The 16,220-nt window shown below is 37.8% G+C and overlaps 1 pseudogene; it reads left to right on the plus strand.

Annotated features, from left to right (window-relative positions):
- Positions 1–7,993: 7,993 nt before the first annotated feature.
- On the plus strand, positions 7,994–8,282 carry LOC136150897 (large ribosomal subunit protein eL37 pseudogene; annotated as a pseudogene).
- The last annotated feature ends 7,938 nt before the right edge of the window (positions 8,283–16,220 follow it).

The raw sequence follows: 16,220 nt of genomic DNA on the forward strand, positions 1-16,220 counted from the left end.
CAAAGGCTATGAGATAGAAAGATGTTTTCGTTAATATCCCCGCCAATACTGCTGCCCTCGGGCTCTTTAAAGTATTTAATATTCCTACCCCAACACTGAGGCAGTAATCATCTCTGTTTTCAAATAAATAAACTGAGGCTCAGCAAGGTTAAATAATTTGAATAAAATGAAATAGCTTGGAAGACTCCAATTTTGAGCTCAAGCCTTTCTTTCTTTAAGGTTGATTGACGTTCTTTAAATTATACCCTGTTACTAAAACTTACCATTTTTCTAAATGCTGACATTGGTACATTTTGTTTTCTAAAAACATGGTTGTTTGTATGGTCGTACAAATAGTAATTAAAGAGATTGAGAGTTATTCATATCTTTAGTGTAATTTCAATTGTATAATAAAATACAATATTGTTATTTAAGGCAAATTATTTAAGGCCCATTTATTTTAGAGAGCCTATGATAGAGATGCTAAAATGTTTGAATTTATGAGTTACACTGCAATAGTTAGATTTTTATAGTTTTGCAACTGTACTCCTTATACTCACACAATTTGTCTTGTAAAACCTGTTTTGGGGGAAAGTTTGATAAAATCATTAGCCCTCTCTGATACACCTTAAAGTTACATATTTGAAATCATTAGAACTGCTTGAATATTTCCTCCATGAAAGCTGTATCTTCAGTAGCTAGAGTAGTACCTGTACAAAATAGCTGCTTAATAAGCAGTTTTTATATAAATAAATGGAACCTCATTTTCTTTGATTAAAAGAGAATAATGACTTAAGAAAACACTACCTATAGATTGCTTTTGTCTTTTTATAGTATATTGAAGATTTTTGATAGCTTCTCATTTCTGCTAGAAAAGTAAGGGAGATAATGGAAAAGAGCCTGAAGGTTTTGAGTAGCTGCAGTTGGGAATGATGGAACCTGACTATAAGTTAAAAAAAAAAAAAAAACTTTCGAATTCAGGAATTCGTGATAGCAGTAGTTCCACACAATTGTGTGAATTTGTGTAAAATATGTGACTGTAAATGCAGAGAGTTTAATTAATCCCACTTTGGGGTTTTACCAGATGATTTGATGGAAAGGCAAGAAGAAAACTTAGATGCCATTTTTAAAAGAATGGTTGAAGGACAGAGCTATGAGGTTCACTTAATAGTACATGGGAAGATAAAAAAGACATTAAAGGGGAGAGAGAAAGAAGCCAAAGAAGAACAAATCTCAATCAAATAAGATAGAGAAAAAGAAGAAGTTGTAATCAGGAGGTGGGATAGATTTTTTGAACGTTTTAGTAGCAGAATAATGGCAGGGTTGTGGAAGAACTATGACTGGGGTTAGCTGTTCTCCATAGAATGAAGATCAAACAGTTGGAGATTAAGTTATTGAAGAGACTAGCCATATGGACATTGAAGCCACCAACGGTGAAGCCATGGAGTAGAGAAGGAATGAATCAGATACCAAAGTCTTCCATGACTGTGGTGAAACAGTCAGGAACTGAGTGGAATGACTGTGCAGAAGTGGGACAGAAGGTACATATCCAGGGAACAAGAGCCTAAATGGATCAAGAGCTGCTGTAAGAGGTGGGGCATGGTTCCAAAGCAATACTGGGTATCTATAGGGATGCCAGCTCTGCTTCTCATGGTCCCAGGGAGTGACATAATGAGAGGTGTATATGCAAGGAAGATCCAGGGGAAACTCTTCTCAGAAGAAAGCTGATTTTTACCTAAAGCAAGAAAATGGATAAAGCATTGTGTGAATAGGTTATGAAGGTGGAGAGAATTTTCAGTAGTGAACAGGATTCCACATCCTAAGGGAAGCTGGGCTTAGGAGACAGGACCAACTTCATGGCGCTATGATCTGTGCAGTGGGACAGGGATCTACTTCTAAGAAAGTCCTGCACTTGTCTGAATGTTCTGATACCCTGCCTTGAAATTCTTAATAATTTTTAAACAAGTGATCCCACATTTGCGTTTTGTGTTGTTCCCCACAAATTATGCAGCCAGTTCTATTTGGAAGAAGTGGAGAAATGGCAATGTGGGTGAAGCAAGTAGTGCCAGCCTTCCAGGGGGCAAGGTATGGGAGAGATTTAAAAGCAGGAGGTTGTGTTTTGAGGGGAGTCCCGGGATGGTGGGAGAAGGGGGTGTGGCCTCAAGGTTTCAATAACATCTAGGTTCCCTTTCCTTAGGGCAAGCTAGCTGAGACCTGGGCGGGAGGGGCGGACAGCAGTCTCATCAGCCTCCTCTAGGTCTCTGTCATCTATTAGTTTGCTAGAGTTTTTGTTAACGAATTACCACATTTTGTGACTTGAGCCAGCATAATTTTACTCTCTCACAATTCTAGAAACCATAAGTTCAGAATCCAGTGGCTTTTGGTGGCTATAGGGAATCTTGGGCGTTCCCTGCTTTGTGACTGCACAACTCCAATCTTTGCCTCTGACTTCACAGATCCTCTGTGTTTCTTCCCTACTGTCTGTATTCTCTCCTTACAAGGACACTTTTTGGATCAAGCTCCACTGGGTTAATCCAGGATGAGCTCATCTGGAGCTCCTTACCTTAATAACATCTTCAAAGAGCCATTTTCCAAGTCAGGTTACGTTCACAGATACCGAGGTTAGGACTTTGGCATACCTTTCCGGAGAGCAGTCCACTACAGCGAGCTTGGCCGGGGCCGTGGGAATAACCAGGATGGATGACACAGGCAGCTGATAGCTTTTCAGGTCTGTTTGGCAAACCAGGAAATTTATAATACAGTGAAGCTTACCAGTGTTTCTAAAGCTTTCCAGCCGTGAAATTGAATACATACAAAATCCAGAGATTAGCCCTGTCCAGAGAGACTTTATATCCCTAGCCAGAGCTGTCTGTCCTTGGGGACAAATTGAGACCGGAATGAGGAGTTGTGTACCTGAGATTGTGCCAAGCCTGCTTACAGGGAACTGATGAAATGAGATTCCCCACTCTTCTTCACAATCTCCATTCCAGAGGACATACGTGCTTCCCTGATACGAAAGGATAGCTTACCGGTTGACCACGTTTCATGCCTCCCCATAAATATGAGCTTTAGAAGGGCTGGAAGAGTGACCTGGTGCCTCCGTCGTGGAGACCCAGCTGGCCTGTCAAGCCGTGCCTTGTAGAGGACGATCTTGACCCTCAGAGGAGAGAAAGAGTGGTTGAGACTGTGTTACTGTGCTAATGATGCTGTTATTTATTCTCCTCCTCCCACTGGCAGGAGCAGTTGAGCAGCCAGAGCCAAATGGAACGTGCTTTGAAAAGCATCACACTCACTGGGCCTTTCTCCCTTCTGCTCATGACAGAAGAGAAATCATAAATTCCCTCCAGTGTTTTCTAAGTGTTGACCGTAAGAGGATCCCAGGTTGTGGCCGTGGGGCAGCAGCATAACTGCACTAGGGTTCGGATCCCGTTAGAGGAATATCCCGCCACCTGGGAAGCCCAGAGGCACGTCCCGCTTCGGGCAGCCTCTAAGGAAGTTCCCCTGAGATCAAGCATGAGTAATGCGCTGACCGGAGGCAGAAGGGGATTGAACCTGAGTGGCTCGCTGGTGTCGTGATCCAGTCGTATGACAGAAATGATCCCACAGCCCCACATCCACCAAGGGAGAGGTCGGGCAATGTAAAGAATGGGGCACAGTTGACTTCTGGGAGATCAGAGGCTGAGCCTGAGAGGCCGAGGAATATTTAAAGTTAGAAATTCCTCGGTGAGTATTCCAAGTTATCATTGTACTCAGGTGTCTCTCCTGTTCCTGGTCAGTGGGCTAGCGTTTCGTGGAGTAGCAGTGAATGTGAAGAAAACACTGAGAATAGAAGCCTTTGGTCTAATCCCAAATGGAAATGCCACTGATGGTGTGAAATATCAGTAAAGGTAGTTTTCTCTGAAAGGGAGGTATCAGTCTAAAGGATGGCCTTGCTCTTAAATTCTTTGTCTCTGAATTTGCTTCCTTATTGAATTCAAAGTTCTCAGCCCTAGGTTTAAAATACCCACCCTCCTCTATCTCACTTCAGTTCTTATTTTCAAGTCAATACAAATCCTGTTTTCCAGAAAAGCTAATCAACTTGCCACTCTGTGTGATTTCCATGTTGCAACATTCATAATTGGTACAAGAGGATATGGTTTCTTCTTGTCTCTCTCTTTTTTTTTTTTTACTATCTTCCACTCTTAAGCAATATCACTTAATTTCTTCAAACTCCTGTTCACTAATAATCTATTTATGGAGATCTATTGATAAATTTTTTTCCACCCCGATCAATTCATTCAGACATGTGCCAAATTGCTGTCTAAATTTTATAACCTTTCTATCATGTGTTTGAGGAGTATAGCAATTTTAAATTGAAATAAAATATTCTCTTTAGCTTTTGTCAGATCCTTAAAAAACCTTTTCATATGTATTAATCATCCTAGTTATACCGTAAGTTTCTTAGCATGAAGCTTTTGTATTCTCTAATAGTACTTTCTAATTTATTCCAATAGATAATATAATTCTGATTGCTTTAGGATCAGTTTTAAAAATTGCTGGCTATCTGGCAGTGGTACAGTGTTGGCAAGGTGCTTGGCCCAGGGTTCACATTCAGTAACTATTTTTGCAAGAATATATAGGTAAGTTCTCATCTATTTCTCAATCACAGTTACATAATTGTACACAAAACACCAGCCAGTTTCCCTCCTTTGTTCAATAAAACACTTGGCAAAAGAATAAAAAGAAGCTAAAGAAATATAAAATTAACAAAGATATCTTTATGATTCAATAGTATGTGGTAATTTATTTGCCCAAATAAACTTAATTTTTAACTACATATATAAGAAATAGATATGAAATATATATAAGAAGTATATAGTAAAGACATTTTAATATGAATTGCTTCCATGTAGATTCATAAGGGCTTCCCTGATGGCGCTAGTGATAAAGAAGTGAAGTTGCTCACTCGTGTGCAACTCTTTGCGATCCCATGGACTGTAGCCTAACAGGCTTCTCCATCTGTGGCATTTTGCAGGCAAGAGTACTGGAGTGGGTTGCCATTTCCTTCTCCAGGGGATCTTCCCAACCTGGGGATCAAACCCAGGTCTCCTGCATTGTAGGCAGACAGATGCTTAACCCTCTAAGCCACCAGGGAAGTCCCTGTGATAAAGAACCTGTTTGCTAATGCATGAGACTTAAGAGACGTGGGAAGATTCCCCTGGAGAAGGGCATGGCAATCCACTCCAGTATTCTTGCCTGGAGAATCCCATGGACAGAGGAGTCTGGTGGGCTACAGTTCATAGGGTTGCAAGGAGTTGGACGCATGCACTCACAGACTGATAAAATCAGAGATGTGCACTGTAAGATTAGATGACCATCACAATTTAAAAATTAACTCATTACTTCTAACATAAGGAATCTAAATGTCTCTAAAATTTTCTCTTAGTGTATTAGAAAATATACATTTTATCAGAACTCCAGTAATATTTTCATAACATATATTGTATTTTTTTATTGTATTATTCATAGTAGATATTTCTTGTAATCCTGAATTTCTCAGTAACTATGAATAAATATAATTCATGCTAAGTTGTCTTATAAAATAAGTTGGTTCTTCTTTGATTTGGGGCAAACTCTAATTTAACATCCCTGAAAGAATTTAGGGTGGAATCTTCTATAAAAGGAAGCTTCTGAGATGTTCCTGGGGTATTTGAACTTTAAAGCTAGCCTCTTAGAAGTTTCTGTGAGAACTGAGAATTTAAACTTAACCCAATTGGGACACTTTTGGGGGGTAATTTTCCTTATACTGTACAGGAGTTAGAAAAGCTGTAAAAATTAACATTAGCCCATAAATCTAAGGTCAATCTCAACAAAAATATATATTCCTTAATTTAAAATATCTTAAGAGTTGAAATATAATCTTTAGCATTAACAGTTCACTGGGTTTCTTGAACTAGATGCATTTTAGCCCTGATTCTGCTTATTAGATACAGTGCCAGATAAAATGTTAAAATATGTAAAGCCTATCCCCTTTCTGCATCTTTTTCTTCTTTCCCAGCCATTTGGTTCTCTTATGAGCCATGAGTAGATTTTCTAACACACTGACCCTCTCCATAACTTCTCCATAACTCTTTGAGGTCAGCATTTGCGGAGTAGGGCAGAGTAACTGACATTGTGGAAGAGATTTTTAGGAAGATGATAGTGTCTGAAGGTTCGATTTTAAGCACCATTCTGATATCTAGGAGGGGACATCTTTCTCTAAAAATCAGGCTTTACCATTATCAACTAATAGATAGGCATAAGATGAATCCTTTTTTGCAGTTTTTATTAATAATAAAGGAAGGGAGAGGTTTGGAAAGAAAGAAGGAATGACTGCAATCAATCACCTTAAAGATTTATCAGACAAGACCCCTGCTTTTCTGTTTCCAGTCTACTTAATAAAGATTCCTTTCCTTAAGTAAAAAGGAAGACTTTGATATGTAATTCTGGGTTGACAGATTTTTTTTCCCCAGTAGTTTAAAGGAGTTGCTGTACTTTGTCCTATGTATAAAATAAGTCTCTTACTCTATGTTTTTAAGATTTTCTCTTTACCAGTGATTTTACATAATTTTATTATGATGTCTGCGCTATAATTTCATGTTTTGTGCACTTAAGCCCCATTGCACTTCTCGGGTTGGAAGCAATACATCCATTTCTTCAAATACCCCTTCTTGAGGATTCCTCCGTCTGCTTAAAGTTGTCCCACGGATCATTGGTGTTCATTTGGTTTGGGTCTTTTTCTTGTCTGTGTGTGTTTGTTTTACTAATTCTATTATTGTCTCTTCAAGCTCACTGATTTGCTTTGTTCTATAGTGTTTGATTTGTTAATCCTATGCAATGTTTGTTTCATCTCAGATATTGGATTTTTCATCTCTGTGTGATCTCAGTCTTTTTCGTGTCTTCCATGTCTCTACATAATATGCTCAGTCTTTCCTGTACTTTCATGAGCCTATGGGGTATAGCTACAATGAGTTGTGTAACATCGTCACCTATTAATTCCCCTGTCAGTTTTTGATTGTTTCTATTGATTGCTTTTTCTCTTCACCATCAGTGATATGTCCATGCTTCTGTGCATACCTGGTAGTTTTTAATTGGGTGCCAGATATTATGATTTTGCCTTATTGCATGGGTGATGGATATTTTTGTGTTCCTATTCGTATTCTTGAACTTTGTTCTTGGCCATAGTTAGGTTACTTGGAGAGTTTATCCTTTTGAGGCTTCCCATTAAGTTTTATGAGATAGGATTAAAAAGAAACCATTAGACTAGGACTTTACTATGCTCCCCTACTGAAGTAATAACTTTTGTGGTCTACCTAATGTCTGTTGAATTATGACGAAAACCCCATGCTTAGGAACACGAGCTACTCTCAGCTCTGCGTGAGCTTTGGCGATTGGTCTTTGTGCTCTGCAGGTGGCTCTTGTTCCCCTACATGCGTAAACTGATCTGTACCCAGCTGAAGACTTGAGGGGACCTTCTGGAGATTTCAGGAGCTTTCTCTGTGACGTTCTGTCTGCACACCGGACTTTACCTACAACATTTAGGTGCCCTGGCTCCCTAGATGGTCAGTTCCATTTCCTCGGCTCCCAAGAGATGGCCAGACTCAGCATGAGTGCCCCTCCCTGCACCATCACCTGGAGTCTTTCTTCAGACTCTGAGCTGAGGGAATCATAGAGCTTACCTTATTTGTTTCCTCTTTCTCAGGGATCACCATCCGTTGGTGCCTGATGTTCATTATCTGAAAAACCTTGTCCCATGTATCTCGTCTGCTTTTATAGTTGTTTCAGGAAGGAGAGTAAATGCGGTTCCTACTACTCCGTCCTAACTAGACACAGAAGTCCATTTAGTAATTTGTTTTTGCTTTTTAGCTTCAGTTATTTTGTTTTTCACATAAATCCTTTTCCACAAAGCATGTAGTAATAGTTCACTGCACACAATGCACCTTTAATAAAAGTTCTGGATTGAATGAAATAAATCTTAAAGAGGGGCAGAAGCAAGATGACGAAGGGAACCTCCTCGCTTGGGATGTGTTGGAATAAAACCATTGTGCTGCTACTGTGGCTATAACACCTACCACCTTTGGAAGTTGACTTCTGGCAAATGTGGCTACCCTGCCAAGTGTAAGAGAAAGTGTAACTGGAGTGCTGAAGCTAAAAGACAAAATACCAGTGGGACTGATTGAATGAGGCACCGAAAAATTGTAGACTGCAGATTTAGGCATGGATTCCATGAAGGAACAACACCTAAACCCAAGAGGGCAGCTGTTGCAGCATCCAGTTTGTCTTAAGAATTTCAATGAGTAAATGTGCAATAAATATTCTGGATTTTTAAAATATTTTTAAAAAGAAAGAAAGAGGGGAAATACTGTACATCTACATTTTGCTCAGAGAAGGCTTTTCTGGAGAATTTAGTGGAGGAGGACACAATTCTGAGATAACCAGTTCTATTCTCTACTCTGTTCCTGATGACTTCTGTGGCCTTAATTTTTTATGCCTAAATTTTCATATAAAAAAGTAATAAATGTTGGCCTTCCTGTCTAAAATTAAGAAAAGTGTTTTTTTTTTTTAATGTTAGAGTCAAACAAGGATAGTCTTAACTAGGATTATATTGAAATTCTTTCTCTATAGCCTTTGAAGTACTTGAACAATTGTGAATGTTGTCTGTCTGTAAATTATTCATTATTATAAAGGAACTGCTTCCAAGTCATGCTCCAGATATCACCTGATAGTCACCATTAATAGCAACACTGAGGCTATGTCTCAGGGGGGACAAATAAAAAATTATTTCTCAGGTTAATGGTGATATTATTCTCAGCTTTTACGTTAACTTAGTGATTTAATGGGTCCTTACTAACCTAACTAAACTAAATGTTTCCACAAACATTTTGGCAATTATTTGTAAACAGCTTATACAAATATCTGCTGCATTTCAAAAGAAAATTAAAAGCATATAAACTTGGACTCTTTTCCCACCCTTTCCCTGGTTCATGTCATGCCATCTGGGGCATCCAAATAAGGAAAATTAAATAGCACAGATACAGGAAAGAATTCTGTATATACCCGAAAATCCATGTGCACAAATCTGTAAGCACGGTTGGCTTGATATATTAGAAGATTTAGATTCATTTCAGCAAACAAATTCAGTAAAGGGATGATTTATAGCTAAAAATATTAGCCTGGCACCCCATACCTTTGCCATCAATACTTTTTGCCTGTGAAAGTTCATGAGAGAAAATGACCTCCAAACAGTCTTATATTTCAAATCCAAACATTCTTAGGTTTCAGATAAAAAGCATTAACCTTGCATGACCTTAAATATCAGAGTTATGTACCTCATTGTTGTGGTAGATTCCCAGAATTCATACCATCAGGGAACTTGTTAGACATGTAAGATCTCAGACCCCACCTTGACCTACTAAGTTACAATGTGCATTTAACAAAGAGCCCCAAGCCATTCCCAAACACATCACATTTTAAGAAGCACTTCTGTTCATCCCCTTACATCTTTAAGTTCAGTCCTTCAACCGGAGGTTTTACTGTAGATATACTGCACTTATCTTGCTCTGAGACATCGTATCTTTTGTCATCGTACAACAATCTGAATCCTAGTGCTGAAGTGAATCTGACTTCGGTGATAACAAATGCAACATTGGTAAAGTTTCCAGTGAAAACTTTGTGCTGTGGTGCTGTGGAAAGCCATTCTTTCCTGAGAATGTGTTTCGGATCTCTTAATTTTGAAATATTAGACACTGTGTATGACTATACAATATTAAAGTTGTGACTCCTTCGTGATTCTTTTAATGATTAGAATATTCCAAAATTTACTTAAGCCCCTAACTTAAAATAAGTTTTTATTTTTCTGGTGGAAAGGTTGGAGATAGTTGTTCAAAGCCCCAGTCATCATAGTAGAAATTTAGATTCAGCAAGGATGCCAGAAATTAGTTTTCCTGTTTTAGACCACCCCCTCTTACATTTAAAGGGAAATAATTTGCAATAAAAATTTGTGTTATTTATCCTTGGTTTAACTGATATCCTGTCAGCTTCCAGAAGGAATTTATTATTTGAGAAGACCTCTCTGTAAAATAAAGCCAGATTTGTGTAAAAATGTGTGTGCTCAGTTGCTCAGTCGTGTCAGACTCTTTGCAGTCCCATAGATTGTAGCCCATTAGGCTCCCTTTCTGTGCAATTCTCCAGGCAAGAATACTGGAGTGGGTAGCCATTGCCTTCTCCAGGAGATGTCCCCAACCCAGAGATCAAACCCAGGTCCCCTGCATTGCAGGTGGATTCTTTACCGTCTGAGCCACCAGGGAAGCCCAAAAAATGTGTAAAGGGAATGAAATAAACATATCAACCACTGTACCTGTGTTTACTGAGATTAAACATTAAATTTGGTTCTTCACCTCTTGGAAATTAAGGCAAAAAAGATAAATGAAACAAACTTTAAAGCAGATTAGCTTTTTCAACCCCGTGTATAGAATCCTGATTGGGGATATATAATAACAATATAATTCATTTTGCTTTTTAAAACCTTTATATAGATGATCAATTTTGAGCCAAACTTTTATCTGAAAGGTTACATTCCTTCAGTTAAATGAAAGATGCTTAAATTTAGGTTCAGTGCCATTCTACTGGATAAAGTCTAATAGGATCCACACCTCATTGGCTAAATCCCGAATAAATGAAACTGGTAGAAACAAAGGTATGGTTTAATTTTTTACAACATAAGATTTTAAAACTTTGACTTCCTAATGTTTGATAAAGTTAGAGTTACCTGGTCAAGACCTTCTGGTTATCACGAAACAACTGGTATTATGAGAGTAAAGTGCTTTTTGCTCAATAAAAATATTTAGTTCTTCCCTAGATGAAGACATTTTGAGAACCAATAGTTATCTTGTACACTTACTTGTGTTGACCTATTTTATGACAGTGTTGGCATTAAGACCAGAAAAAGAATACTGAATTCTTGACTTGGATTTCAACTACCACCTTGACAATTATTTTCAATACATTTTAATTTACAGACAGTTACTTTACAAAGAAGGTTGAAGAGACATTTTTTGTTTCTAGTAAAAGAAGTAGGGGAAATCAGTCTATCAATACAAAAAAGTGGTGTATATATGTCGATCCTAATCTCCCAATTTGTCCCATCCCCATCCCTGGCTGTGTCCACATGCTCGTTCTCTACATCTGCATCTCTATTCCTGCCCTGGAACTAGGTTCATCTGTACCATTTTTCTAGATTCCACATACATGCCTTAGTATATGAGACTTGTTTTACTGTTTCTGGTTTATTTCAGTCTGTATGACAGATTTTAGGTCCATCCTCATCTCTACAAATGACATAATTTTGTTCCTTTTTATGGCTGAGTAATATTCCAATATATATATGTATCACATTTTCTTTATCACACTCCATTTTTTTTATTAAAGTAAAGCTCATGATAGGTATACCCATGAGGGCAAAGGGCTATTCTAAAGGAACCACATAGCTATGGAATGATTTACCACCAGCAGATCCTCTTCACAATTTTACGTACTTCAGTCTATTTTCTCCCCCAGTCGTGGTCCACAGACAGTTATCATCTGTGAGCAGACAGCCCTGATGACAGAACAGTGAGTGTTCATCATGTCCCCGCTGTCACCTCAGTGATACCTTCTGTCCCTCCCTTCATTTCTCCTTGGTCCAGCTAAACCAAGAAAAATGTCTGATTGTTCTACTCTTACCTAAAACCCAAAGGCTAACCTTGAGGATTAAACTATCATATCTTTTGTGCCTGTCTTCATCCAACTAACTAAAGAGCTAGATGATCTACACTTTGTTCTGTAGAGCACTGATAAAAGGCTGTCATTTTACTGTCTGCTTACATTTCTAAACTTCCATTGGAAGAGGAAAATATGACTCTTCTCTAGCTTACTGAGCCCTGCTAAGTGCTTTTATTCGTCACTCCACTAAAGCAATCTGTGAGGTATGCAGTGTTACTTGCTTTAACAAAAGGGTAAACTGAGGTATAGATAGGTTAAATAAAACTTACCCAAGATCTTAAAGTGATCTTGGGCGTGGAAGCAGCAGAATCAGGTTTCAAAACGTAAGTATGACTAAGAACTAAGCCTGTGATCTTAATCTCTACACTACATAAACTTCCCACAAAGCATCAGTGTGAATCATTTTGATATATCTATTCATGAAGCTCTTTCTGAATAAGGCTTCCTTTCTCTTTATTTTTTTATTTTTTTTTCATGGTTAAGACAGTACGTATTATTCTATTTATTTTACCACAATTAAAAAAATTTTTTTTTCACTTTCTCATTCCCCCTTGCCTTTATTTTATTTTTTTTCTCATTTCTTTTCTTTTTTTTTTTTTTTTTTTTTAAGTTGGAGGCCAATTACTTTACAATATTGTAGTGGTTTTTGTCATACATTCACATGAATCAGCCATGGAGTTACATGTATTCCCCATCCCAATCCCCCCTCCCACCTCCCTCTCCACCCAATTCCTCTGGGTCTTCCCAGTGCACCAGGCCTGAGCACTTGTCTCATGCATCCCACCTGGGCTGGTGATCTGTTTCACCCTAGATAATATACATGCTGTTCTTTTGAAACATCCCACCCTCGCCTTCTCCCACAGAGTTCAAAAGTCTGTTCTGTATTTCTGTGTCTCTTTTACTGTTTTGCATATAGGGTTATCATTACCATCTTTCTAAATTCCACATATATGTGTTAGTATGCTGTAATGTTCTTTATCTTTCTGGCTTACTTCACTCTGTACAATGGGCTCCAGTTTCATCCATCTCATTAGAACTGATTCAAATAAATTCTTTTTAATGGCTGAGTAATATTCCATGGTGTATATGTACCACAGCTTCCTTATCCATTCGTCTGCTGATGGGCATCTAGGTTGCTTCCATGTCCTGGCTATTATAAACAGTGCTGCGATGAACATTGGGGTACACGTGTTTCTTTCAGATCTGGTTTCCTCAGTGTGTATGCCCAGAAGTGGGATTGCTGGGTCATATGGCAGTTCTATTTCCAGTTTGTTAAGGAATCTCCACACTGTTTTCCATAGTGGCTGTACTAGTTTGCATTCCCACCAACAGTGTAAGAGGGTTCCCTTTTCTCCACACCCTCTCCAGCATTTACTGCTTGTAGACTTTTGGATAGCAGCCATCCTGACTGGCGTGTAATGGTACCTCATTGTGGTTTTGATTTGCATTTCTCTGATAATGAGTGATGTTGAGCATCTTTTCATGTGTTTGTTAGCCATCTGTATGCCTTCTTTGGAGAAATGTCTGTTTAGTTCTTTGGCCCATTTTCTGATTGGGTCATTTATTTTTCTGGAATTGAGCTTCAGGAGTTGCTTGTATATTTTTGAGATTAATTCTTTGTCAGTTGCTTTGTTTGCTATTATTTTCTCCCAATCTGAGGGCTGTCTTTTCAACTTGCTTATAGTTTCCTTTGTTGTGCAAAAGCTTTTAAGTTTCACTAGGTCCCATTTGTTTATTTTTGCTTTTATTTACAGTATTCTGGGAGGTGGGTCATAGAGGATCCTGCTGTGCTTTATGTCAGAGAGTGTTTTGCCTATGTTCTCCTCTAGGAGTTTTATAGTTTCTGGTCTTACATTTAGATCTGTAATCCATTTTGAGTTTATTTTTGTGTATGGTGTTAGAAAGTGTTCTAGTTTCATTCTTTTACAAGTGGTTGACCAGTTTTCCCATCACCACTTGTTAAAGAGGTTGTCTTTTTTCCATTGTATATCCTTGCCTCCTTTGTCGAAGATAAGGTGTCTATAGGTTTGTGGATTTATCTCTGGGCTTTCTATTCTGTTCCACTGATCTATATTTCTGCCTTTGTACCAGTACCATACTGCCTTGATGACTGTGGCTTTGTAGTAGAGTCTGAAGTCAGGCAGGTTGATTCCTCCAGTTCCATTCTTCTTTCTCAAGATTACTTTGGCTATTCGAGGTTTTTTGTATTTCCATACAAATTGTGAAATTATTTGTTCTAGTTCTGTGAAAAATACCGTTGGTAGCTTGATAGGGATTGCATTGAATCTATAGATTGCTTTGGGTAGAATAGCCATTTTGACAATATTGATTCTTCCAATCCATGAACACGGTATGTTTCTCCATCTGTTTGTGTCCTCTTTGATTTCTTTCATCAGTGTTTTATAGTTTTCTATGTATAGGTCTTTTGTTTCTTTAGGTAGATGTACTCCTAAGTATTTTATTCTTTTTGTTGCAATGGTGAATGGTATTGTTTCCTTAATTTCTCTTTCTGTTTTCTCATTGTTAGTGTATAGGAATGCAAGGGATTTCTTTGTGTTAATTTTATATCCTGCAACTTTACTATATTCGTTGATTAGCTCTAGTAATTTTGTGGTAGAGTCTTTAGGGTTTTCTATGTAGAGGATCATGTCATCTGCAAACAGTGAGAGTTTCACTTCTTCTTTTCCTATCTGGATTCCTTTTATTTGTTTTTCTGCTCTGATTGCTGTGGCCAAAACTTCCAAAACTATGTTGACTAGTAGTGGTGAGAGTGGGCACCCTTGTCTAGTTCCTAATTTTAGGGGAAATGCTTTCAATTTTTCACCATTGAGGGTGATGCTTGCTGTGGATTTGTCATATATAGCTTTTATTATGTTGAGGTATGTTCCTTCTATTCCTGCTTTCTGGAGAGTTTTAAACATAAATGGATGTTGAATTTTGTCAAAGGATTTTCCTGCATCTATTGAAATAACCATATGGTTTTTATCTTTCAATTTGTTAATGTGGTGTATTACATTAATTGATTTGCGGATATTAAAGAATCCTTGCATTCCTGGGATAAAGCCCACTTGGTCATGATGTATGATTTTTTTAATATGTTGTTGGATTCTGTTTGCTAGAATTTTGTTAAGGATTTTTGCATCTATGTTCATCAGTGATATTGGCCTGTAGGTTTCTTTTTTTGTGGCATCTTTGTCTGGTTTTGGAATTAGGGTGATGGTGTTCTCATAGAATGAGTTTGGAAGTTTACCTTCTTCTGCAGTTTTCTGGAAGTGCTTGAGTAAGATAGGTGTTAGCTCTTCTCTAAATTTTTTGTAGAATTCAGCTGTGAAGCCATCTGGTCCTGGGCTTTTGTTTGCTGGAAGATTTCTGATTACAGTTTTGATTTCCTTGCTTGTGATGGGTCTGTTAAGATCTTCTATTTCTTCCTGGTTCAGTTTTGGAAAGTTATACTTTTCTAAGAATTTGTCCATTTCATCCAAGTTGTCCATTTATTGGCATAGAGCTGCTGGTAGTAGTCTCTTATGATCCTTTGTATTTCAGTATTGTCTGTTGTGATCTCTCCATTTTCATTTCTAATTTTGTTAATCTGGTTCTTCTCCCTTTGTTTCTTAATGAGTCTTGTTAATGGTTTGTCAATGTTGTTTATTTTTTCAAAAAACCAGCTTTTAGCTTTGTTGACTTTTGCTATAGTTTCTTTAGTTCCTTTTGCATTTATTTCTGCCCTAATTTTTAAGATTTCTTTCCTTCTGCTAACCCTGGGGTTCTTCATTTCTTCCTTCTCTAGTTGCTTTAGGTGTAGAGTTAGGTTATTTATTTGGCTTTTTTCTTGTTTCTTGATGTAAACCTGTAATGCTATGAACGTTCCCCTTAGCACTGCTTTTACAGTGTCTCATAGGTTGTGTCTTCATTTTCGTTCATTTCTATACATATTTTGATTTCTTTTTTGATTTCTTCTATGATTTGTTGGTTATGCAGAAGCGTGTAATTTAGCCTCCATATGTTGAATTTTTAACAATTTTTTTCCTGTAGTTGAGATCTAATCTTACTGCACTGTGGTCAGAAAAGATGACTGGAATGATTTCAATTTTTTTGAATTTTCCAAGACCAGATTTGTGGCCCAGGATGTGATCTATTCTGGAGAAGGTTCCAAGTGCACTTGAGAAAAAGGTGAAGTTGATTGTTTTGGGGTGAAATGTCCTATAGATATCAATTAGGTCTAGCTGGTCCACTGTGTCATTTAAGGTTTGTGTTTCCTTGTTAATTTTCTGTTTAGTTGATCTATCCATAGTTGTGAGTGGGGTATTAAAGTCTCCCACTATTATTGTGTTACCATTAATTTCCTCTTTCATACTCGTTGGCGTTTGCCGTACATATTGCGGGGCTCCTATGTTGGGTGCAGATATATTTATAATTGTTATATCTTCTTCTTGGATTGATCCTTTGATCATTATGTAATGTCC

This window comes from Muntiacus reevesi, chromosome 19 (genome assembly GCF_963930625.1).
Source record: "Muntiacus reevesi chromosome 19, mMunRee1.1, whole genome shotgun sequence".
NCBI lineage: Eukaryota > Metazoa > Chordata > Mammalia > Artiodactyla > Cervidae > Muntiacus > Muntiacus reevesi.